The sequence below is a fragment of the Pipistrellus kuhlii genome, unplaced genomic scaffold (assembly GCF_014108245.1).
Source record: "Pipistrellus kuhlii isolate mPipKuh1 unplaced genomic scaffold, mPipKuh1.p scaffold_m20_p_11, whole genome shotgun sequence".
NCBI classification, from domain to species: Eukaryota; Metazoa; Chordata; class Mammalia; order Chiroptera; family Vespertilionidae; genus Pipistrellus; species Pipistrellus kuhlii.
In genome coordinates this window covers 6,526,268-6,551,870 of record NW_023425416.1, presented here as the reverse complement: position 1 = coordinate 6,551,870, position 25,603 = coordinate 6,526,268, and the positions used below count along the sequence as shown (strand labels likewise).

General features: G+C 49.3%; 1 protein-coding gene across 3 annotated transcripts in view; it reads right to left on the bottom strand.

Annotated features, from left to right (window-relative positions):
- The window catches only part of PRICKLE2 (prickle planar cell polarity protein 2), a 308,954-nt gene that overhangs the window by 125,144 nt on the left and 158,207 nt on the right, over positions 1 to 25,603 (bottom strand). Inside the window, exon 1 of one of the 3 annotated variants that reach the window (XM_036430630.2) lies at positions 17,009 to 17,283. The exons of the other annotated variants lie outside the window; for them this stretch is intronic. The gene's annotated coding sequence lies outside the window, so the exon portion shown is untranslated. Of the gene's footprint in view, positions 1 to 17,008; positions 17,284 to 25,603 lie in introns of those variants that run through there. 3 annotated transcript variants of the gene reach the window in all.

Below are 25,603 nucleotides of genomic sequence, written 5' to 3'. Positions count from 1 at the left end.
GAACCACAGTTTGCTGACCACTGACCTATAAGAGTGAAATCTGACATAGGCTACCATGTATGTTTTCCCTCTTGAAGTTTCTTTAGCCTTGTGCTGAGATGTAGAGACTTCACGTGAGATGGGCCTACTGGAGTGAGATACCACTGAGCTGACAATGAAAATTGATTCTTAATGAAGACAATTAATTTAATTAGGAGTTACAGCATGGGGTTTCATTTTCAAATGGGCCTAAAGTGGCTGTGTAAAATCATTTTGAGACCGAAGTGACTGAGTCTGGACTGGCTTTCACCAGCCCGTCACCAACAGAGGAACCAGCCATTCATTCCTTAGATGGGTCCGGAAAACTGACAGCCTTCCGTGGCCTGGACACCCCAAGCCACAGAAGTGCAACCCAGCCATCCTCTATAGAACTTACGTAACGAAAACTTTACTCACTGAAAGTTTCTGCAACAGAAAGCTGAACACATAATACTTCGCTTTTAAAAAGGCAGCCCACCATCTCACCAGATGAAAATTAAAATGCACATTAAAAATAATTCACTGAACATCAGTTAATTTCGTGAGTCATCCCCATTAACTTCTTGCTAATGATCTGTCTTGGCAGAAAACTGTTTCATCTAACTCCTCTTCAATCTTCTTTATTCGTTTCAAGCAAAGCAGTTAACAATGGGCAAATGGCAAAAAATTAGGCAAAACCCCCCACAAAACTTGCCAGTCAACTCCAAAGGGAAGTCGCCTTCCTTCCCCATTAAGTTTCCAACCCAACCAGGAAGGGCAGGGAGAAGGTAATTAATATGCAACAGACAGATGGCTGAGGGACCCCATACTCAGGGAGTTGCAGGCGGATTATTAATGTCAGTCACCTAAACAGCAAAAGGTCACCGTCTCTAGCTATCAGACAGGTGGCGACTTGAATCACGCAGATAATCACCTATCACATCCGAGGAGCCAGGGGTGAAGCCAGAGGCCAGGCCAGCTGGAAAATCTTGTCCCTTCATTTATAATGTGTCACCTCTTCACAAAAAAAACATTGCCCCCTCCCACGATTCCATTATGCAAAATGAGGCAAATCTTTGGTCCTGATGGACTCTGCCAGGGAACAAACAGAATTAAACAATGACAGCACCCTCTGTAGAAACCATCACACACGGCCTTGCCAGGAACAGGATTTAAATGAAGCTGAAAAATAAGTTGAGAATTTAACTCTTAAGGGAAATTTCTTTTGGAATCCTCACCCAGCCTCAATTTAAGGCTGTGATTAAAAGTAAATTCCTCCTCGGAAAATGGTTTTGGCTCAGTGGATAGAGCATCGGTCTGCAGACTGAAAGGTCCCAGGTTCGATTCCAGTCAAGGGCATGTGCCCTGGTTGCGGGCATGTCCCCAGCAGGGGCTGTGAAGGAGGCAGCTGATCGATGACTCTCTCTCATTGATGTTTCTAACTCTCTATCCCTCTCTCTTCCTCTCTGTAAAATATCAATAAAATATATATTTTTTTAAAAATAAATTCCTCTGACTTACAAACATATTAAATATTTCCTCGATATGATTTACTATCTCTAAAACTCTGGCAATCTTTTTCCTTTTATAAAGAAAAAATAAATACATTAACAATCCAAGAAAAAAAAAAAAGTAGCTGCACTGGTGATAGTGACAGTCTTGTCATATGGGAGCTCCGTGAGGAATATTATTACTCGTCCATAACTCCCACAGCGCGCTGTGCGTCACTGCGGTGAGCCGCACCAGCGTGCTGCACATCACTGCACGGCCCATGCCCTGAAGAAGACCCAGCCCTCTTCCTGCAGCCCGACCGCTCATCCATTCTGTCCCATTCCAGAACATTCTGCTGCGGAGGTCTGAATCCCTCCCACCTTTTATTTTTTTATTTTTTTTTTATTATATATTTTATCGATTTTTTACAGAGAGGAAGGGAGAGGGATAGAGTTAGAAACATCAGCTGCCTCTTGCACACTCCCTACCGGGGATGTGCCCGCAACCAAGGTACATGCCCTTGACCGGAATCGAACCTGGGACCTTTCAGTCTGCAGGCTGATGCTCTATCCTACTGAGTCAAACTGGTTTTGGCATCCCTCCCACCTTTTGAGGGTACTTTTCTGCTGGCTGGCATGTATTACAAGTAAGTTCACCCACACTGTACATCCAGCGGATGCTCTTGGAGGGCAGAGGCCATTGGGGGAACACCAATGTGAAGTGAAGTGCCCTGCACACAGCAGGTTGTGTACTAGGATGTGTGACTTGGGTAGCTTATCAGTGCATAAACTGCATGCACACGGAGCTTCGAATCCAACCTCCCCACCACTGGGTGACGTGGGCCTTTTCCATCCATCTTCCTGAAGAGTAGACGGGAGCTGAATGACTTGGCCAAGGCCTGTTAACGCTGAAAGAGCACAGGTAGAAATGTGGGATGGCCAATACCACAGCTGCTTCCCTTCTCTTTCTCTGTCACACAGTGTCACCAATGGCAAATTTTATGGAAGCCAGGCCATTACTACATCCGCATAATAGCTGTCCTTGTGGGGTTCCATTCTCATGGGGGTCTATCCAGTTTCTCAACTGTTTGATGTTCTGAGCTGAACAATTCTTTATTGTGGGGCTGTCCTGTGTGCCGGAGGCATCCCTCGCCTCTATCCATGGAATGCCAGGAGCCCTCCTCCCCCAAATTGTGAAAATAAAAAACGTCTTCAGAAGTTGACAAACATCCCCTGGGGGAGAGGGCGGGTGATCACACTGTCTGGGAATCACTGGTTTGCCTGCAGGTGGGCATATGACCCAAACTAACCAAACAGAGTGTCCTCCATTGCCCTCCTCTGCCCTTGGTCAGCCCCTGAGTGTGTGTGTCATCGAGGCAGGGCCAGTCAGCATTTTTTCGGTGGGAGGGTATTGATTAGGGCACTGGAAGAGAGAAGGCCTCGCTCCTGAGAGCATGACTCTCTCAGGTCCAGAGAGGCCAATGTCATTGTTGACAGCAGGTGGGAAGGAGTGAAGCCAATACAAAGGAGCATACGTGGGAGAGCAGAGAGAACGCCCCGCGGTGTTGTGTGAGAACCTCCCCCCAGTAGCACCTCAAACAGGCTCCACCCTTCCGAATTCTCGTGGCCAGGAGCCAGTCAATTCCCTTTTGGCGATATTGGTCTGACTTAGAATCTCAACTCTGCAACTAACTGACTTCCTGCGGTGTGTGAGGTGCCTCCCAGCACAGACTGAAAGCCAAGGTCCTTCCCCAGGACAGCGAGTCTAACATGCCCTGGCATTTCTCCCTCCTCCTGCTCACCCACCCTGCTCCAGCACAGGTCCTCCTCCTGGCTGTCCCTGAGCACCAGGCACGCTCTGCCTGTGCGGGTTCCATTGCCTGGGACACGCCGCTGCAGCAGCAAGTCCACCTGCAGCCATGGTGGCTATGCTGAGTGCAAGGTGGTACTAGGCTTACCAAGGTGATCACTTCATAAGTTACATAAATGTCTAATCTCTATGGTCTACCACTGAAATAACACTGTATGTCAACTGTACTGGAAACATAAAAAATAAAGAAAGGTCCCCTGTTGAGTCCGCTAGCTCTTTCGCTCACGTGGCAGAGAGGTGCGGCGAGCTGTCAGATCTGGGACTCGCTCATACCTGCGTGTCTGCTACTCATGGCTGCTCACCCTGATCTGCAGCCTGAAGAGTTCGGTTTCTGAGCCTGCATCTGGACTCTGTCCCCCAGATCGGGATTTCTTTTCTTTTCTTTTTCTTTGTGCAGCATTAAAATGTTTAAATGTTTTTATTGAATCCATTGGGGTGACATTGGTTAATAAAATTGGTAAGTTTCAGGTGTATAGTTCTATAACACATCATCTGTACATCAGCATGTGTTCACCACCCAAAGTCAAGTCTCCTTCCATCACCTTTTGTCCCCCCCGCCCCGTTACCCTCTTCTTCTTCCCCCCTCCCATCCCCCGAACTCTCTTATCATCACCATTCTGTTGTCTGTGTCTATGAGAGTTTTTATTTTCTTAATCTCTTCACCTTCCACCAACCCTCCCCTCTGACAGCTGCCAGTCTCTTTTCTTTTCTTTTCTTTTCTTTTCTTTTCTTTTCTTTTCTTTTCTTTTCTTTTTTTTTTCTTCTTTTCTTCTTCTCTCCTTCCTTCCTTCCCCCCTTCCTCCTTCCTTCCTCCCTCCCTCCCTCCCTCCCTCCCTTCCTTCCTTCCTTCCTTCCTTCCTTTCTTTTTGCTGTACAGCAACCGCTTACACTTGGTGACTTAAACTAGTAACATTTCACGTGTTGAATGCTAGTTCACTCAGTGCTCCCCAAACATTTACTAAGCTCCCAATGGACACCAGGCTCTGTGCTAGGCTTTGAGGACAATCGGTGAGCACCCCAGTCATACCCCCCCTGCCCTGATGTGTCGTGTACGGGTGGGCTTTGCCTGCAGACATGATTTACTGCCTGTCTGGCCAGACCTTCCTAGGGGTCAGCTCACACTTTAAGGTAGCACAGTGGAGACGTAGCAAAGTGTTGAAGAATGCATCTGAACCAACCCAAGATGGTCTTTAAAAAGTAACAGACATGTTCTACATGATGCCAACAACCCTCCCTCACCGATCACGCGTGCTTCCTTTCTCTGGAATCTGATGGCTCTTATCAGACTTGGCTCCAGCACTCACTGGCCTAGTGACCATGACCAAGCTCACCAGGCACTCTGAGCCTCCATGCTCTTCTCTGTGAAATGAGGACACAACAGTTTCCTCCAATAAGGTTGTTGGGAAGATTACAGGACGTTCTTCAATAGGAAATGAAAAATATGAGGCAATCATCATGGGCCAATCCTCTGAAGCAAAATAGCTTTCTCTCCCAGGAAACTTCACTCTGGCCACACTGAGCATGCCCACCCAGGTCAACCACACACCAGAGAGGTCAGTTGGGAGTACGCCCCTCCCCACCCACTGGCTGACTGGCCAGAGGAAACTGAGCGTGAGGCCGGAGTCCCTTCAGCGGATGGGACGCTGGGAGAGAGAGAGGCCTCACTGCTGAGAGCATGGCTCTCTCAGGTCTGGAAAGGCCAGTGTCCTTGTTGACAGCAGGTGGGAAGGAGTGAAGCCAATACAAAGGAGAATACATGCGACATTAGCAGCAGGCACAGCTTGGCTCATCCCACGCTGGTCCTTTACTCTAAGAAGTGGTCTCCTCCAGGCAGAATCGGTATCCTTGCAGGTCGAGAGCACTTTTGTGATGGTTCCCAGTGCTTCATACGATCCCTGTGCTTTCCCTGTACTTCATACGGTCCTCTCCGCCCCAGCCAGGGGGCCGCGTGCGCGCGCGCTGGGGGCCCTGGCACAGGAGCCGGGGAGTCTGCGAGAAAGACTCAGCTGTGTATCTTGGCAAGTCTTTGGCCTCCTCTGGGCCTCGGTTTTCTCAGGGGTAAAACCTCAGGGGATTCGATCAGACGTTCTCTGCAAAGGGTCAGACAGCAAATATTTTGGGCTTTGGGGCCATGCGGGTCTCTGTTACAAACACTCAACTCGGTCATTCAGTGCATCAGCAGCCATGGACCAAAACCCCCCGAGGGACTTAGAGCAAGTCTCAGAGGCTAGAAAAATCCTGGGTTAAATGAAAAGTTCAGGAAATCACAACAGGAGCTACCATCTTTTAAGAGATTGCTATGTACCAAGTGTTATGCCAATGGCTTATCTCAGTTTGTCCTCACAGCAATTTGTTGAGGTAGACCATCATTAATACATCATTTTAGGGGGAAAAAGTGAGTTTCCAGCACCAAAGTATCCCACTCCACATCATCAAAATGGGAGGTGGAGGGGGCTGGGATTTGGACTTGAGACTATTTGACTCTAACACTCTTGCTCAAAACTCTTGCTCTATGGGATGAGCACAAAGCGGTTCGGAGACCTACCCCCCTGGCTGCTCCATTTCTACCCTGGCTATTCTTCCATGCGCCTGCCAGAAGTTCACGTGAGAAACTCTGCTCTTGCATGCCACACGAATTAAAAGGTTGGCCTAAAAATAACACACGAGCCCGCCACTCTAGATGATGAATTGCTTTTGAATGTATAACACTTGACCCCCAACCAGCTCACGACCTCGCTGTGGTGGTGGTACCTACAGCAGGCCATATTTGGAAGGCGGCCACAAGACCAGTGCCGGGGCTGCTAATGCAACCACCACTCACCGGGCCCACGCTGCCCCACTGAGGATTCCTTAAACACGGAAGGAAGAGAAAAGAGAACAACCGAGGACCTCCATCTTACTGTGGTTAATCATACACAAGACTCTCAAGAAGTGATGGCCTTGGGAAAAAGGCAGGGCAGTCCAGAATGTGCAGGGGACCTGCGGGCTGATCCCTGAGAGCATTGCAGGGTGGGTGCCTGGTGGTGCCCCCTCCATGCCTGCACTACTGTCCACTCTCTCCAATGTCAACGAAGTCTCCTTGAGCCACAGGTGATTACGATCGCAGTCGCTCTGGGGCGCTGGGAAGGAGGGAGGGGAGAGATAGCAGGCGGATGTTTCCCCAGCAGCAGTTCTCCACAGATTTCCTCTCATGCTGGGTGGAGGGCTGCTGCGCTCTCCAGAGCCCTGGTCCACAGCAGGCGCAGTGAGACGTGGAGGCAACAGTTCAATCAATATTTAATGGCCCTTTCCTTAGCTTACTGATGCGATTAAGCAGGAGCCTCATTACTAAAACCTACTTTCACCTCCTCTTTTATTTATGAGCTTCATTCCCTTACACTCACACACAGCGAGGTGTAGGCAAACTGAGCCATGCACACAGTAGAAATGGGAACAAACTACTCAATTCCACCAGATCATCAAAACCGGATGCGAGTCATATTCTGGCACGAGGCTTTTCCTGGCCCTCAGTGGCAGATGAGAGGGAAACAGAGCCAGACCAGAAGCCAGCTCGGGAACATGGACCAGCTCTTTGCACGGTGCTGGTCAGATGCAGAGGTAGGGGGCAGAAGCCAGGGCCCTGAATTCAATGCTCACCTTCTGACCAGCCAGGGCTAGTTAGCATTATAATAGTATCTTATATATTTGACCAGCAGTAATCTCTCCGTGTTCTCCGTTCTTCCCAACCACGTGGCCCTTGTTATTCTGAGCCCAGCTCAAAAGTCACCTGGAAACTTTCCCCTCCCCATCCCCCAAGTCGAAACGCACGCACCATTCCTTCTGTTGCATCCCTTGTGCTTCGCTGAAAGGCTATTACAGCTTTTATCTCCCAGGTGGCTTAGTCTGAGAGTCAGGGACAGCAGAGTTGAAGTGAAGACTCAAGTTCCCTGCCCAGGCTCTCCACTTCCCAGGGGTGTGTTTTCAGGCAAGTTACCTGACCTCTCCACATCGTACTTGCTTATCTTCAAAATGGAGATGATGGTGCCCCAAAGGACTGTTGTGAGATAAATTATTTGCTCCTTAGCAAGCACTTAAGCATTCTAATATAAGCTTTATATCCATATCTGTATCACACATACACATGCATGTACACACACACATATACTAGAGGCCCAGTATATGAAATTTGTGAGCGGCGTAGGGGGGTGGGGCGTCCCCTCAGCCCATCCTGGACCATCGCCAATCTGGGACTGCTGGCTCCTAACTGCCTACCTGCCTGATCACCCCTAACTGCCTCTGCCTGCTAGCCTGGTTGCCCCTAACTGCCCCCTCCCCTGCCTGATTACCCCTTAGTGCCCTTCCCCTGGCCTGGTTGACCCCAAATGGCCCATCCTGTCAGCCTTGTTGCCCCCAACTGCCCCTCATGCTAGCTCCCTCCCTTCCCCCCTCTACCGGCCTGGTCACTCCACACAGCCTGTTGGTCAATGGTTTGGTCATTCCTCGCTAACCTCCCCTGCTGACCTGGTCATCCCACGCAGCCTACTGGTGAGTCATTTGGTCATCCCTCACTAATCCCCTGACGGCCTAGTAGCTCTACAGAGCCTGCTGTTCAGTTGTTACTGTGAGGGCATCGTGACCAATTTGCACATTACCCTTTTATTAGTATAGATGTACATACCCATACATATAGATATGAGGTCTCAGATTCCTTCTACACACGCAGTAAAGTCGTCCATAGAAAGAAAACCTCATATCCACCTTCCCCCAGCTTCCCACTTCAGGATACAGAGTTGTGAACCTGGTTGGCTAAATTCTAAGCCATTGTAGTGGGCAGGGTCACTTTAAAAGGCCTCACAGCCAGGCACTGTTTTCTTGCTCCCACGTCCCGCTTTCATGCAGCTGGGTGTGTGGGCTTATGGCAGGGCCTGCCAGCTCTCTCTCAGCAGGCTCTTATGAGCGTGGTGGCCACGCACTTGTTTCCTGCTCTTTGTGGCTGAAGAGCAGGTTTGGTAGAATATCAACAAATGCGTTAATGTTTAAGGGAAGCAGGAGGCCCCATTTCAGCTTCAATTGCAGCCACGTGCCCTGGCCCAGCCTTCACAGGGCCTTCCGCTGCTGGGTGACGGTTGTCCTCCTTCATTACAGGTACTGTGGGAACATCTTTGGAAGGGGCAAGGGTACAAGTCACCATCTGCTCACCACTAATATTATTCACACCTCCTGCCCTGTGCTTGAGGACAGACAGAGGCATTGGGGGGGGGGGGGGGAGCTTGGAGTTGGACAAACCTGGCCCAAATTGCAGCCTGCTACCTCGCAGCCCTGGGGAAGACGGTCATCTCTGCAAGACTCACTTTCTGCCCTTGGTACATGTGGCACAGGACACTAGTCACTTATGCCAACATCTGTCCGGCTCCCACAGCAGGACTCCCACTGAGGTCCAAGCACACCAACAGCTGGAGCAGGCAACTGCGTTTCCCAGCCTCTTCTGCAGACCTGTGTGCAGTCACGACAGTGGGCACGATCTGGCCGAGGAGTCTGGCCAAGGAGAGGGTGGCAGGATTGGGTGGGACTTCGAGATGCCTCCTAACACAGCTTGATGGGTACTCCTTCCCCTTTCTCTCCTTGCTGCATGAAGTCGGGGCTGGTGGCAGCAGCTGAGGCCATGGGACAGCCAAGGAAGAAAGCCGCATGCTGAGAGGGCAGGGCAGGAATAATGAACCCTGGGTCACTGTGACACAGGGAAGCTGCCGGACCAACCTACCTCTAACCTTCTCACAGGGAGGGAATACATCTAACTCAGTTGTGCCCCTGGCGAGTTCTCCTCGGTCCTGTGAAGCCCCGCTTAATGATAAACAAGCTCAGCGATAATGCAAGTAAACTATGGCCTGCAGGCCAGTCCGGCCCACCACCCATGTTTAGAGAGGAAGATTGGCAATCCATCTGAGGATAGGAAACTGAAACTCTAATCCTCACTCCCTAAAAAAAGGACTCTCTTCTTATTAGTAGATCTGTATTACAAAGTTGAGTTATTCTCAATTATTATTTTGACATAGTTTTGACGGTCAAAATTTTTTTGTGAAAATCTGTTTTTTGTTATGTTACCTTACAGGCTGTTCTTGATTTTTGTCTCTTGACTCACAAGACCCAAAATGCTTCCTAGCTGGCTCTGGACAGAAAATGTTTGTTGACTTAGGATGCAGAAAAGTCCCAAATACGACGGGCCCCACAGAACATGAGTAAGAGCTACTGCTGTCATGTAATCTCCAAAAGAGTCTGGCCCTGAGGCTGCATCGTTATCTGTTCCTTTTGGTGAGAAAAGCAGAGCTAATTCTTTGTGGACCTGAACAGATGAAAACTCTTCCAGAGTCAACCTCACTCCAGAAGCACCCCCACCTTCTTTCCTACTTCTTGGCCACCGGGCTTCACAAATAAACAGGAGAACACCAGGCATGGCAAATAAACAGGAGAACACAACAAAGACACCAATGATGCGTTGTTTTCCATGCCTCCTCCCTCCCATTCCACCTGGCACAGATGTATTTTTAAGGTCACCTAACAACAACAACAAAGAACACATACCCATCCTATTGCTTTTCCAGCTAATTTCCTGCTTAACATGTATACATTGATCATCTGGCACAAATTAATGGAACCCTGGGCAAAGTCATATGTATGATTCTACCATTCACTACATGGTAGTAATGCTTCATCCATGACCAAACTCACTGTGAGGAGTTCAACGAAGGAGCATTTCAAGCATGAGCCCCAACCTTCCAACTAAAGGAAAATTATATGACTGAGTTAGAGCAGCAGCTCTTGGCCATTTTAGGCAAACGTGCCAAGTTTCCGGTTCAGGCCAGCCTGTGCCAGCTGCTTCCTCCATCCTGTGCCCACAACCTTCAGGTAGGCACGTTCTACTCTGTAAAACCTGGGGTTGTCCAAACTCCAGGCTCGGGATGATGATGTGGTTCAGTGGAGGCCCCAGATGGAGCAGGAGAGGGACATGTATGGCGCATCCTGTCTCTCCTTAGGTAGTCAGGGAAGAAAGGGCTGGTCCCGCCCTGGTGGTGGGGCCCGAGTAGATGAATGAGGTGGCACTGATGGGATGCTGGAGGTGGAGCTGTGTCTCTGGCTGGATGTTGACTCCTTTGAAATTACCACATCTAGTCCCAGCCTCCTGCAAGCAAGCCAAGGGAAACGTATTCTGGAAGGTGTGGTGGTTCAAGAGATTTCAACACATCCAGGAAACATGGGCTTGGCCAATGGCTTAGGGGGCTGTCAGGTCAGCCAGGGAAGGACACCCGTTTCTTTAAATTGGTCATGATTCTGACTATGAGAAGTTCTTCCTGCTGCAAAGCACCTGGAGCAGGCAATTGGAGTGACGGTGATGGGAGAGTTCTTGATAAAAAGTAGCATGGGCCCTAACCGGTTTGGCTCAGTGGATAGAGCTTCGGCCTGCGGACTGAAGGGTCCCAGGTTTGATTCCGGTCAGGGGCATGTGCCTTGATTATGGGTATGTCCCCAGGAGGGGGTGTGCAGGAGGCAGCTGATCGATGTTTCTCTCTCATCGATGTTTCTAGTTCTCTATCCCGTTCCCTTTCTATCTATTAAAAAAAAAAAAAATCAATAAGATATATTAAAAAAAAAAAGTAGCATGGATTTGCTCTCAGCATTATATGTTCCCCCCAACAACACGCAGCAAAAAGTCCACAGCAGCTGTCTTTTAACAATCTCTAAGTAAAACTAACCAATGAACAACTGAATGGATAAATTGTGATGTATTTATCACTGGAATGCCTACCAAACAACAAAATGAATGAATGGTCCACAACTATAAGCAACTAAATGATCAAATTCCAAGGAAAGAATGTTGACTGAAAGAAGCCGATACAGAAAGAGGACACCGTATGATTCCATTTCTGTAAAGAGAACAGGCAACATCTGTGTTCCCAGAAGTGAGGGGACAGTTAGTGCTCAGAGGCTGGAATAGACACAGAATGGCTTCTGGGCACTGTTGACATTTTCTCATAGTCTGTGCGCTGGCAACACAGGAGGAGTGCATTCAGTTTATAAAATTTCATTTCTGACAAACATCTCCACCCATGAAACCTACATAACAAGACAGAAAGCATATCAGCCCCAGGAGTGACCCCAAGCCCCTTCCTCCCAGCCCCTCGCAGCCAGTCCTCCCTCTTGTCCCGGACACCAGACTTGGGATATGCTTTTGAGGACTTGCTCTCACTGCACTGGACATGGGAGAGTGTGGCAAAGAGGAAGATCAAAGATGCCAAACTTTATTGCTCCAGCATCGGGGCGGCTACAGTGCCACTTGCTGACCGGCAAAGGCTTGGGAAGAGAAGAGGGTTGGGGCTGTGACACGGTAAGTTCGAGAAGCATGCCTACCCTCCCAGGAAGACGCTGAGGAGAGAGCCGTGTGCGTGTCTGGAGCTCAGGAGAATCAGGCTGAGGATGTAAACCTGGTCGTCACCCAGGCAGCTGTGTCCCCATGATGCCCACGAGGATGAAGCCTTGAAGGAAGGCTCCGAGGGGAGGCCGGGCAGCGAGGAGAGAGTGTTGCAAAGGGGCCGGGGTCGGAGGAGGAGGCGGCAGGTGGGACACAGAAGCCACAGAAGGAAGAAGAGCCACAGGAGGGAGCTGAGCCCTCAGACATGTGCTCCTGAGAGGCTGACAGACGGTGACCTCTCTGTCCTTTATGTAACTCTCCCTCCCGCTCCGTGGGAGAGGGGCCAGTGCGGTGCCCCTCTTACAGGGAAGGAACCAGGGCTCAGCGACTAAGTGGCACACTGAACTACCCGGTGGGAACAACATCTGGAAGGGCAGCAGCTCCCGCCACGTGTGTCTACGGCACATTCACACTCGAGGCTGCAAAGAGCTCTTGGGTCACGCGGGCACGGGACACGCAAAGTCAAGTCCAACAGCCTTCCCGACCCCAGACCCGGGAGCGTCTAACCCGCCAGCATTTCCCAGACAGACACGGAGCGTTGGCGGTCCAGTGGTGAGCACAGCTGCCTTCCAAACAGACATGGGACAGTGTTTTGCTTTCTTGTTTGGAAGAGCCATTCGCCAAGCAGGGGTTCCTGGGAACCCAGGGTGGGAACCGCTACTAGAAAGCAACACAATCACGTCTTCAAAATGTGTTCAAAGTCAAGGTGCTCCCACAGACGCACGTCACTTCACCCAGAGAAGGAAGTGCTGACGCGAGCATTCCATTTGCAGGTGATGGAGGCCAAGCTCCTGAGGTTAAGTGGTTTGTTCTGTGTCCTTCCGGCAGCAATTAAGCCGGAGAAACCGGCCCCGGCCCGCGTGCCAGGGCAAGAGGACTCAGGTCAGACCGAGGGGGGGTCAGGCCAGAGGCCTAGACGAGGCTCCGGGTGGCCTCTGCCCGCTCCTCCCAGCACCGGCCCTGCCTTTGCTGCCTGCAGGGACCGGCCGGGGCGGGGGCAGCTCAGGCTGGAGGCGGAGGAAGAAGCAGGGATGGCAGGCGGCCTCAGTCACAGCCTCAGGAAAGGCCCCCTCTGGGCGTGTGCTCTGGGAAGGGTCTTGCGGGAGAATGCAGTGGGAAGGATGCGTCCAGGAAGAAAGCAGGTGGCCCTGGGAGCTGGGAAGGACCCACTGAAGGGGCGGAGCTGCCTGAAGGATCCCAAAAGCTGGGACTTGAAAGGACCTCACAAAGAAAGCAATCTGACTGTGTCCGCGCTCAGCAGCGGGAACCCCAGGCGATGAGCCACTCCCGCGTATTAACATCGGTGCCCGCGGCTCCCTGTGTCTGCCACAGGGAACCCCAGAGCAGGGCCTCGTGGACCGCCCTACTGAACGCCCTTCAGCAGAGGGACTTGGGTGAGGGGCCACTGGGTTCAAATTGTAACAAGAAGACCCCCCCCCCCAACCCTGCAACTGCCCAGAGCATAAGCTTGAGCACATGAGCTTTGGAGTCTGACCGTCACAGGCTCAGGCGCCTGCATGGCCACGTAATAGCTGTGTGTCCCAGGGGAGGTACTGAACCTCTCTGAGCCTCCCCGTCCTCACCTGGGAAACGGGTGATAAAAGCACGTACTCCACAGGGTTAACTTGAAGTTACAATGAGCAAAAGGCAAAGTGTGTCTTAAGACGGAACCCAAGGCCCTACCTGGGATGAATGTTGCAGTGCGAGTTGCAGACCTACTGAGACGGACTCCGGAGGACAGTCTCAGGAGCGGGGACGTCTGGGAAAGATGGGTAAGACAAGCCTGTGCTTGGCAACAGCTCGGTGAGTTAACAGCTATCGTTCTTCTTGTTACTGTTATCACTTATAATATAATATGCAAATAGGAGACCTCTTCTCCAGGCTGGACAGCCCACCACTCAAACTTAGAATTTATCTGAAACCCAACTCAGGAGATATTCGCTCAGCCTCAGAAGCCTAAACCGAGGGCTCATCATTGGAAAAACTAAAATAAAATCAGTAAGTCAGCACAGCAGCCTAGGTGAATGCAAAATAATATTTTGCAAATGTTCCCAATAAATCAAATAGTCATACTCTTTCTTTCTTTCTTTCTTTCTTTCTTTTTTCTTTCTTTCTTTCTTTTTTTTTCTTTTACAAATAGGAGTACGAACTAAGCTTTCAGAGATGTGATAAGCAGTATTATGTACCCCTCTCCCCAAGTCCTCCTCTCCCGCCGTGGGCTGGCATCCTGCCTGGGGAGGCGCATTGGGAAGGGGAAGGCTCTCAGGGCAGGGACAGGATTTCCATGCTCAGGCTGCTGGCTGGTGACTGTCAGCTGCAGAGCCGTTCTCAAAGGCCTTGGGCTGCATGTGCAGGGAACTCGCCCATGGCTCTTCCCAGACACTGAGTCCTACAGAGGCTGCGTCTGCCTGTTCCCTCCGCCGCCCCCACGCCTGCCATTCTCCTGGAAGACGTCAGATACAATCTTGGCTCAGAACGAGCCTTCCTCTGCTTGTCACACAGAGCATCAGGTATGAAAGAACAGGGTCACCCAGAATTCTGCACGGTAACCCAATGCTAAGGATCCCGAAAAAGAACCCCTTGCCATGCAGTGTTTGAGAAAAGGAGAAAAAAAAAAAATAGCCATAAGAAAACATTCTCTGAAGCATTGCACTTAAACTCTCACTGTGATCTCCATAAAGTTTCATTATATTCAAGGAGGATTACCATTCTGTGTGCTGGCAGCTGACAAATCACCCCCTCTGCTTCCTCTCACTGGCATCCACACAGCACGCTGAGTCTGTATTTACCCAGAGCTCGCCGATTTGATTGTCCAGGTAGGGAGTGCTTAAGGTGAGTGGGCACCTTTCAGGAGAGATTAACAAAACCAGCGAGGGGAGCACGGCATCTCGGCGACTTGGTTTTCCAAGTTCCCGAACACTGCGGACTCTGCAAGCTCCCTCACTGAGCAGCAGGGTCCCCGGGCTGCCCCTGAGTCCTTTCCTGCCCATGCTCCACATTGCTCATGCACGTTGAGGTCACCTCAACACAGAACCGCTAGGCCTTCTCTGCCAGCGGCTCTGCAAAGACCACAGATGTCATCACCCAATTGGGGAGCACGAGTGCAAACCTTTGCATCGCTCATTCCTCAAGACATCTGTGCCGCTGAGGACAACAATCCGGCTCAGAGGAAATCTGGGGAAAAGGAGCCAAGAGCTTTTCCTGCTGAGGCCAGTGGGAGGAGGCCAGCAGGGAAGTGGGCTCGATAAAACTGTCTCCAAAGTATGTTCCCTCCTAAACAGCTTAGGAAGGGAATGAGAGGGTTGTTTTAGTTTCTTAAATGGAAGCCCCAAAATAAAGAAGTAAAAGGCTTGTTGATGGAGAGCCCTGGGGGGTGAGAGAGGTTGAAGACATCCGTGCGGAGAGATGCCTCGTAACAGAGCTCGCTTGTATTACACCCAAAGCTGTGTACCATCTGAGGCTGATTCAGGAAAATACTCAGATCTCTTGGTAATTTCCTGCAGACAGGACGTTTAATCATCCCCAAGCCTCCACCGCAAGAGGAAAAAAGAAAAACCTAAACCAAATGATTCACACTCTTAGAACGAATCTGCCTTCGGAACAAGGGCCGTTTTCTGCTCTTGAAAAGCAGCCAGGATTTGTTGTTCTAACAAAGTGTTCCTTTCCTCCACATGGAAAGGAAAGTCGCTCAAGGAGGGCCTGTACTGATTTCTGTTTTGCATTTCGGGAAACTTCCATCCAGTCAACAGCTCCTCCTGGCAGGTTCTCAGAAATCCAGGGAGAGCGGGGGAGTCAGGGACTGAGGACACGCGATGGTTTTTATAAGCTCATCCCCACTTTTTTCGGTCCCGGGGGATGAGGTTTTATGGTAGAACGAGCAGAATTAGATGCACATATAAATCCTTCCCTGCTAGCCTCACTTGACACCTTTATCCAAATTGCTCAACAGCTGGGAAGATCTGGCAGTGGATGGCTGAAGGAAAGGCCCCAATCCTCCCCCAGGGTATCTGCTCCCCTCTCGGTGCATCCAGGGCTGTGCTCATCTCTCTCATTACCCAGCCAGTTGCACAGATAAAAACATCTGTTTGCAGAGAGCAGGGGACCCAAAGTATACAAATGATTCACACCATCTAAACAAGTGTAAATAAAGGCCAGGCAGCAAAAGGAGGGCCCCTCCAAGCCAAAATAACTTCCTGCGGGTGGAAGCGGAGTTTAGCAATCCATGCATCAGACTCTGTTCCAAGTTTGCAAGGTATTTCTCCCAGCTGCCTCATCTTGAAAACAAGACAAAACAACTCCGACCCTCTGCGTTGGGCTCTCCACTGCTGGCTTAGGTACACACACACACACACACACACACACACACACAGGCTGGAGCGGGGGCAGGAAGCTGAGACTGCATGGTCTGATAAACCCCCCTCCATGCCCTACGGATTATTTTGGTTTTCAAATTTCCCAGGATCCAGCTGCAAACACTCCAGGTTTACATGATCCCAGTCCTGACCTGGGAGGGCCAGGTTCCGGTGAACGATACCCCAACAGCTTTCTCCTTCTCTAGACCCCCTCACCTAGCGCAGGGAAGACCAGGAGAGGGAGGGGGGTCCCACCCCAGCCTCCACACCCTATTCGGAGAGGATAAATGGACAAGCCCAGAGTTTCGTAATGATACACATCCACCACCGAGAGAAGGAATGCATTTGGAAAGCTATAGGAAGATATGCAAACAGGAGTGTGGGAAGATGTACATAACTTCTTAAAGGAGACCTTTCTGGAGACATTAAAAATCTCTGTGACAGTGTAAGAGCGGTAAGTAGGTCATTAGCAACAGAATTCAAACTATTTGAGGAAAATGAATTGTACGTGTATAAAGGCTTTAGAAAAGCAAGTTCTGGGAAGTTTCCATGTCTCCCCTGAAGTAGTCTTAATACAATAACATCATTATCCCCTCCTCCTGACTGTATCATTGTTGCTATTATTGGTCAATCAAGTGGCTGCGCCAAAGCTGGCAGAGACTCAGGCCAAAACGCTGCCTCGGTCTGGGTCCCTTCCCCAGAGCACAGAACCTTCCGGTCTGTGCGGCAGGGAGCATCCCTCTCAGCGGCTGGTTTCCCAGTTCATGCCCCCCACCCCCGGCCCAGAAGGTTGGTCAAACCCGGGAGCAGAGGCGCCCAGCGCCCTCCCGCTGCGCCCGGCCGCGGGGCCACTTACCCGGCTCAGCCTCGCATCGCGCGCCGCTGCGGCCCCTCCGCCGCCGGGGACCCGGGGAGCCCCGGAGGGTCCGGGGACCCAGGGCCAGGAGTGCGGCTGAGGCTAAGAAGCCCAGCGGGGCGTGGGCCAAGCACCGCCGGCAGCCAGAGAGGGCCCCCCAGGGGCTCCGCAGAAGAGGGGTGACATTCCAGGGGCGGTGGCGGCTGCCCCGTGCACAGCTCCGGATCCAGAAAAACCGTAGGTCCTGGGGAGAGAGGCTCCCAGCGCTCAGGCTGCCTCTGAGCTGCTTGAAGGGACGCCTCCCCACCTCCGGCTCTGCCTATTGGTGAAGACTCCGAGCCACAGGCCAATCCCAGACCTGTTCCCAAATTGAGATTTCAATCAAGGGAGCTACTGCTTTAAAATTAGAAAGGGCTGATATGGGGGTGGGGTGGGTAGGGGCACTTTGCAGAAGCAGGGCACCGAGGTCCCGGCAGCTGGCAGTGGCTGGAGAGCCCGTGAGGAAGACAGGGGCATGCTGGCTAAGCCTTCACCTCTCCCTCCGTCCACCTCCCCACCCCTCACTCATCCTCCAAGGCACAGCCAGTTCTCCACACAGCGGGAGACCTCCATTCCTGGGAAGGGCCCCCAGGCTATGTGCTCCTAAACCTCCCTGTTATTCCCACTCCAGTTACTCATCACTTTCCCTTTCCTGCAATAATTGTCTCTCCTTTACACTGTAAATTCCACTAGAGCCGGATGTTTTGTCATCACACTGTATCACTCCCTGCCTGGAACGCTGTGAGCGCTCAGTAAATACATATTGATGGATGGATGGAAAGAAGGGAGAGAGGGAGGGAGAGAGGGAGGGGGGAAGGGAGGAATACATGTTGATGGATGGATGGAAAGAAGGGAGAGAGGGAGGGAGGAAGGGAGGAATATGTCCTATGTTAGTTGTGACAACACCAATGTAAATTAAGAGGCAGCATGCAAAAGGCCAGGTGTTCCTTTCTGACAAAACTGTATTCAAATATGGCCTCCATAACGTGTGCCTCAGTTTCCTTGTCTGTGGAGCATGATCATGGAACCTCCCATCTCCCAGGGTTGTTGCAAAGAGGGCACCAGCTCACCTCTGGATGTGAGGAGCTGCTCAGTCAGGAGCTGCTGTTATGGCTGAAATCAAACTCTATTTGCTGGGGGCTGGGACTGTTCTGACTGCTGGTATGGCTTCTTGGTGAGTACACAGTCATTCATGGAACAGACAGGAAATAAATGCCACCTCCCTGCCAGGACCCAGGCAGTCCCCAGTGAAAGACAAATGTCCTTAACCATAAGGAAATTGTAGCGGGGGAACCAGGCTGTGCTTTAGCCAAGATTTTCCAGAGAAACAGAACCAACAGAGTATGTCTATATATCTATATCTCTACAGATATATACATACAGAGATATAGACATAAAGATTAGGGATATGTTATAGGAATTGACTTGCATGGTCATGGGGTTATGGAGGCTGAGAAGTTCCACGGTGTGCAGTCTGTGAACTGGAGAACCGAGAAAGCGGGTGATAGAATTCAGCCCAGTGGCAAGGCCTGAGAATCGGGGGCCAGTGGTGTCAACTCCAGGTTCAGTCCAAAAGCCTGAGAACCAGGAGGGCCAATGCCCAGGGTGGGAGAAGATGGGTGCCTCAGCACAAGCAGAGAACAAGCTGACCCTCCTCTGCCTTTTTGTTCAACTCAGCTCTCCCCGCCATCCAAGGGTTGGATGTTGCCCACCCACATGGGTGAGGGTGGTCTTCTGATTCAAATGCTAATCTCTTCCCCAGACATCCTCACAAACACACCCCAAAATAACCTGTACCAGCTCTCTAGGCATCCCTTAGACTAGTAAAGTTGACACATAAAATTAACCATCACAGGGTTAGGGAGGAGAGAGTAGACAAAGAGAATGATGTTAAATGATACTCAGCAAACGGTGGTTCGTAAGCCACATGCGGCTCCTTGGCCCCTTGAGTGTTCTAATGCCACTTCTTCAAAATAGACTCGCCCAGGCCGAAAACCGACTTCTGCGCATGGGCCGCAAAGTTTCAATCGCACTGTATGTGCGCGCATGTGGTATTGTGTGGAAGAGCCACACTCAAGGGGCCAAAGAGCCGCATGTGGCTCGTGAGTCGCCATTTGCCGACCACTGCCCTAGTCCTATGCTTTTCTTGAGAGTGGAATACTAATAACAAAAGTTAGAATCAGGCTATTTTACCTGGAATTTAATATAAAAATTGATCTGGTCCTGATCATGATGTGGCAAGAAGAACGCCATACAGAAACGAGTGAAAAAGTGCCCTGGAGAGCCAGTTCCATAACTAGGCACACGGGGACCGAGCGTGAGCTCCCAGGACAGTCCCTGCACCCAGGAAACGGACACGTCACAAGCCAACAGGTGAGGACCAGAGGCTAAGAGTTAGAGCCCATAAAACCCATCCTGAAAAAGAACATGAACAAAGTTTAAAATGATTAGAAACGTTAAAGCTAGAACTGAATTTCTCAAAAAGAATAAGATAGGATATCTATCTCTCCCCGTAGATTCATTACAATTAATATCTCGACGGCTAAGTTAAACAGAAGGCTAGTTACTGCTGAAGAGAGAGATATGGATCTCAGAACATTACACAAAATGAAACTCAAAGGGACAAAGAAGAGCTGAAAACTTTAAAAGAAAGGTTAATAGACATGGAGGCTGGAATGTGAAGGCCCAACATATGTCTCTTAGGAGTCCCAGGGGGAGAGAACAGGGGGAGCGAGGAGAAGCATAACGGCTGAGAAGTTTCTAGAATTTACAATCCTCATAAATCCTCAGATTCAAGAAGCACAAAGCATCTCAAGCAGGATAAACATAAGAACATCTGCTTGTTTTAATTATTCATAAAGACACAGTTAATAAAAAGCTGAGGTGAGGGGAAAGGAACGGAAATGCAGTGAGAGAGGTAAGCAGAAGCTCATAGTGTGCAGAAGAGAGACTACGCCCTCCCCCCTCCCCCACATCGTATGTCCCCACACCTTCCACCCCCAAATACAGGCTGAGGCAAAAGCAGGTGTACAGCTGTGAGCATGTGAAACATAGAGTTTATACTTTTGTTCTTATTAATTACTAGATGGGCTGTCCCTCAGCCCAGCCTGCACCCTCTCCAATCTGGGACCCCTCAAGGGATGTCCGACCACCCGACCCCAGTGGGATTGGGCCTAAACGGGCAGTCAGACATCACTCTCACAATCTAGGACTGCTGGCTTCCAACTCCTCGTCAGCCTGCCTTCCTGATTGCCCCTAACTGCTTCTGCCTGCCAGCCTAATCACCCCCTAACCACTTCCCTACCAGCCTGATTGATGCCTAACTGCTCCCCTGCCAGCCTGTTTGCCCCTAACTGTCCTCCCCTTCAGGCCTGGTCACCCCTAATTGCCCTCCTATGCTGGCCTGGTCCCCCACAACTGCTCTCCCTACAGGCTTGAGTCCTGACCAACTGCCCTTCCTTGCAGGCCTGATCACCCCCAACTTCCCTCCTCTACCAGCCTGGTCCCTTCCAACTGCCTTCCTTGCAAGCCTGGTCCCTCCCAACTACCTTCCCCTGCTGGCCATCTTGTAGTGGCCATCTTGTGTCCACATAGGGGCAGGATCTTGTGTGTTGGAGTTATGGTCAATCTGCATATTATTCTTTTATTAGATAGGATTGTGTTCTTTTATTTTCTTTTAAAAAAATATTTTATTGATTTTTTTACAGAGAGGAAGAGAGAGGGATAGAGAGTTAGAAACATCGATGTGAGCAAAACATCGATCAGCCACCTCCTGCACCCCCCCGACTGGGGATGTGCCTGCAACCAACATGCTCTTGACCGGAATTGAACCTGGGACCCTTCAGTCCGCAGACTGACGCTCTATCCACTGAGCCAAACCAGTTTCGGCTGTGTTCTTTTCCATGGGAACAACTGTAAACCTACTTTTGCTGCACCCTGTCTAATGAACTTTGAACTACAGGAGGTTCTTGAAGGCCTAGCTGTACCCTGTCTATGGTGCCCATGTACCCAGGCAAAGTGGCAGAGATCTTCTGGAAAAGATGTATGCACTCAGACATCAAACAAAAGTGGCAGACAAAGAAAAAGAACAGGCAGCCCCTGCCCTCAAGAATCTTACTCCGGGATGAAGGCAACAGACAGACAGGCCGTCGTGGAATGGGGAGTCATAATAAGAGAGTGCAAACTGCTGTGAAAAATGGAAGGACATCTCCACCAGCCTTGCAGGAGCGCTGGCACCACAGGAAGGCTTCCTGGAGGAGGTGACAGCAGCATGGAGGGAGCTGGGATCTTCAGGGAAGGCGCTTTAAAGCCTAGGACTGCCACTCACTGCCATGACTTTGGCCAAGTTATCACTTCTCTATGTTTCATTCATCTCATCTGTAAAATGGAATCCATTCACCAGTCTTGGCTTGTTTTGAGGTTTAGGGATGATATCTATGATGTTTATTGAAAGCATTTAGCAGAAGGCCTAAATGAACAACCGTTATTATTATTATTAGATGAAAGGCAGTGCATTGGTGGAAAATATGCCTTTTGCTTTAAAAGCCAATTTTCTTCTAAAACCTGAAGGAGACAGAGGTTTCAGCCTGTTTTCATAAAACCACCTTGAGGAGTATGGAATGCTGACTCAGTATCCACCCTGAAAAAAGTACAGTATCATGCTACCAAAATATAAAGAGATATCAGAGCTGGTCCTTTTCATAAAGGAACTTAAAATACAGCCCCTTTCCCCCAATAACTAATGGAAGTTGTGCATGTTAAGTGTCAACTGTGTGATTATCTCCACTTTTAAGTTCCGTGTGACGAACTTCCTATCTATACCGTTGAACCTTCAGATTTCTAACCACTGATGAAGCTGGAAGAACTGTCTAGCAGGGAAGGAATAGATGGGCCCTCTCTGGGTTGCTCAATAGGTTTGTGAATGACTGGGATGATGGATGGGGAAGAAATTCGTAAAGTCCAACCATCGATTCCAAGCTGCTGGGCTCTGCCAGTGCTCCCAGGCGAGAGCACAAAGCGATCGGGCCCATCTGCGGGGATGGCCTGAATTAAAGGAGATGAAATTCAATAATGGCGAGGGTTGTCTGCCCTTTGGAAGAAACTCTGAACCGTGCAGTCCTAGGAAGGTCTTGGCCAAGAACACGCCGAACACACATTCCTCCATGTACCATTTCACAAACATTTATCTAATGTCTACTATGAAGAAGGGTTTGCCTTCTAGGCTGGGCCAACTTGAAAAAAATAAATAAATAAAACCCGGTCCTGCCTTCAAGCAGCATCAAAGGGAGTGATCAGAAATCCTCTTCACTTAATGCCCATGCCCCCCAACATTCGTCCCTCACCAGGCAAAGGTGCTCAGACCTTCAAACGCCCTCTCAAGTTTGCTCTAGAGATTAAACACCCTTGTGTTTCAGGACAGACAGATTTCATCTCTCTGACAAGCACTGATTGATTAGTAGTGGCTTCCTGGAGTGCTGACTTGACAAGAAGTCCAGGTACTTAAGGCAGGAAGGATGCTGTGATTGATTAGTCATGTCTGTCACGCTGATGGAGAAGGCCTGGCAGCAGTAGAGCTGGGAATCTGACATCTCCCATGGAGCCCAACCTCCTGCTTCCACAGATGAGTAAACAGAACAGGTCTTTCTTTCTTCCTGTGGCATTTTAAATCCAGCAACTCTAGCAGGGGCAACCGAGGAGAACCTCCGTATCTGAAATGTTGCTGAGAGAGAGAGAGAAAAATATATAGCTTGGAATATTTCTGATGAGCTTTTAAGATATCCACTCAAATCCTTTAGCAGCCTTTGAATTCTGCAGCAAGCTGGCTAAACAGAGAAAATGATAGATGTTGGTCTCCCGTTTAGCTACAAAGTGTGCCCCCAGACACACAAAAGATTATATTGAATGTATATCATGGGTTTAAGATGTTTTGAGTGACAGAAATGTCTATAAAGTGAATACATTTTGGAAACACAAAAACGAATAAACACACAGAATAGCAATTAACATGTTATTTAAGAAAGGACAAAGATTTTTATCACTTTATTCTATTAAATGATACAGATATCAGCAGCCAAAGAAAGGAAAAGAAAAGCCCTTCTTTATTTTCATACAGACACTTTATATCCTGGGGACTTTGTAATAGGAACTAAGGAGATAGGGTCTGTCCCTGTTAAGTGTTTCCACACCCAATCTATAAATACAACCATCACCCCGCCCAATCAGAGAGCACCGGGCTCACTCGCTGCAAAGGACGGAACAGTATAAATGGACAAGAGATAAGCAGGAAGCCTAACCCCCGCCTGATTCAGATACAAAGAACAAATTGTAGCATTTGACTGATATACCAGCTCTCCTGTCATGCCAGCCGCAAAGTGAATTTTATGGAAAGCCAACTCCTTGAGAAATAGATCTAATGAATTCAGTTACATAAATTCCAATGAAATATTAGTGTGGAGGGATGTGAGAGCAAGAACAAGGGAACGAGAATATGAGAATGAGGATGAGGAGAAGGAGAAGGACTATGGGAAGAAGGGAGGGAAGAAAGGAATGAATGAGTCAACTATGAAAAGATGCTCCAGAGAACACCAGTGGTTCCTTGATGCTCTGAAGGGTAAGTTCTGACTTCAGATGACAGGAAGCCTATTTATATTTCAACCAAACACACTGTTGAAAATTTAGGTAGAAAAAAATTAAAAGCTGACCCCATGCAAACAATTCTTTGATACATCAACTGGTCAGATTACTTTTTCCCTCCAAGACACATTCATTTGCATACCAGGATTTTCTAACAAATATGCTTTTAGTAAATATCATGTTCACTATTTGTCATGTGGAATATGCCTTATGTTATTATTTATAATGAATGAATAAATTGTGGTACAGGCACACAATGAAATACTACTCTGCAATGAAAAAGAAGAATGAATATAAGGAGAAAGATGGATGAACCTCAAACATATGTGCTACATGTAAGAAGCCAGGCTGAAAAGGCTACCTAATGTACCATCCCACTGCATGGCACTCCAGAAAAGGCAAAATGATGGCAACAGAAGGCAGACAAGTTGTTGGCAAAGGCTACATGGGGAGGTGGAATTGAGTAGCATGAGAAAAACACAGACCGGTCCGTATCTTGATTGCGGGAGTGGTTACATGACTGTGTGCATTTGTAAAAACTCATGAAACTGTAACTTAAAGAGCAAATTTCACTGTAAGCAAATACAAAAAACAACAATAGATTAAAAAAAAAAGTTAAAGCCATCTGCAGTACCACTGTGATTTTAATTTGTTCTGTATTAAATATTTTCTTGTTAGCTCGCTTATTTTTGTAAAGATGTTCAATAAATTACTCAGAAAATCATTACTTAGGTCTCCTCATGAAACAGATCTTTCTTTACTAAAAAGGGAGAGGATCAAATTTTGGAGAAGAGGCAACCCTAGCTCCCAGTGAGCTCTCCTCGCTGTGGTTACTAAGTATAGAGGACTGAAAAGATGATTTCCAAAAACGCTATGTAGCTCGATGTGAGTTATGAACAGACCTGGTACCACCCCAAACCATGTCACGTTGTGGGAATCAGTGCTTTGGATAGGAAGGTCCCTGAGGGCAGGGTTTCACCTGCCTTCCTCACAGCCTCGGCAGCTCCTACCCTCCAGCACAGGATAAACTTTCCTAATAGGAGTGGAATACACCTCTCTGCTGTGTCTCACACCCTCCCTTCTGGGAGAGACAGTTCCTGGGCAGCTCTGCTCACCACCAGCAGCTGGCTCCAGGGAACTGGCCGCCAACATGCCACCGGCATGGTCACCAAGAACCAGCCCAGCCCACTCTTCCGCTCAACACCCTCCCCAAACCCGAGCCTTGTCTTCTATCAACCCGCAGTTAACTGCTCCTCCAGGGACATGGCTGCAAAGCCTGTGACATGCTAGCCACGTAACGGCGTGGTCCGTGCTGCAGGTGAGACGTGGGCGTGTAAAGGCCTCGGTGCTTTGCAGAGAAGCATGCTCAGGCACCGGAGGCTAGCGCTGCATGATGGCTGAGATTGGCTGTGAAATACTTGGGAAGGAAAAAAGAGAAGGAAGAGGGAATAGGAGGAGGGAGGAAATTTAAGCAAAAGGGAAAAAAATGCAGCGCATATAGCCAAATGTTGATAATCAAACCCATTATGTAGAGATTATCGTACTATTTTTTTTCTACTTTTGAGTATGTTTGAAAATGTTCTTACAAATGAAAATCTTCCCGTGTGATTAACCAGGGCACAGTGGGTTTATGCCCTTCGGCTTCTGTCGCAGGGATTCCCATGTCATATTAATTTGATTCTCAGGGAACTGTTGACCAAAACCTGTTTAAGTTTAGGGTTTTCCCCCTCCGCAACCTCTCCCTAGACTATGGCTACTTGCTTCTCTACCTGGGCACTTGGGTCTCCGGTTCCAAGTGCAGGTCTGTTTATTTCTTTATTTTTACTTTCAGCCGGTTATCTCTCTGTGTGCAGAAACGTGGGTCCTCAGTCTGCTTCCTGACACTATGTAGCATCTAGTCTATTAGTGTCCATCGCTGGACTC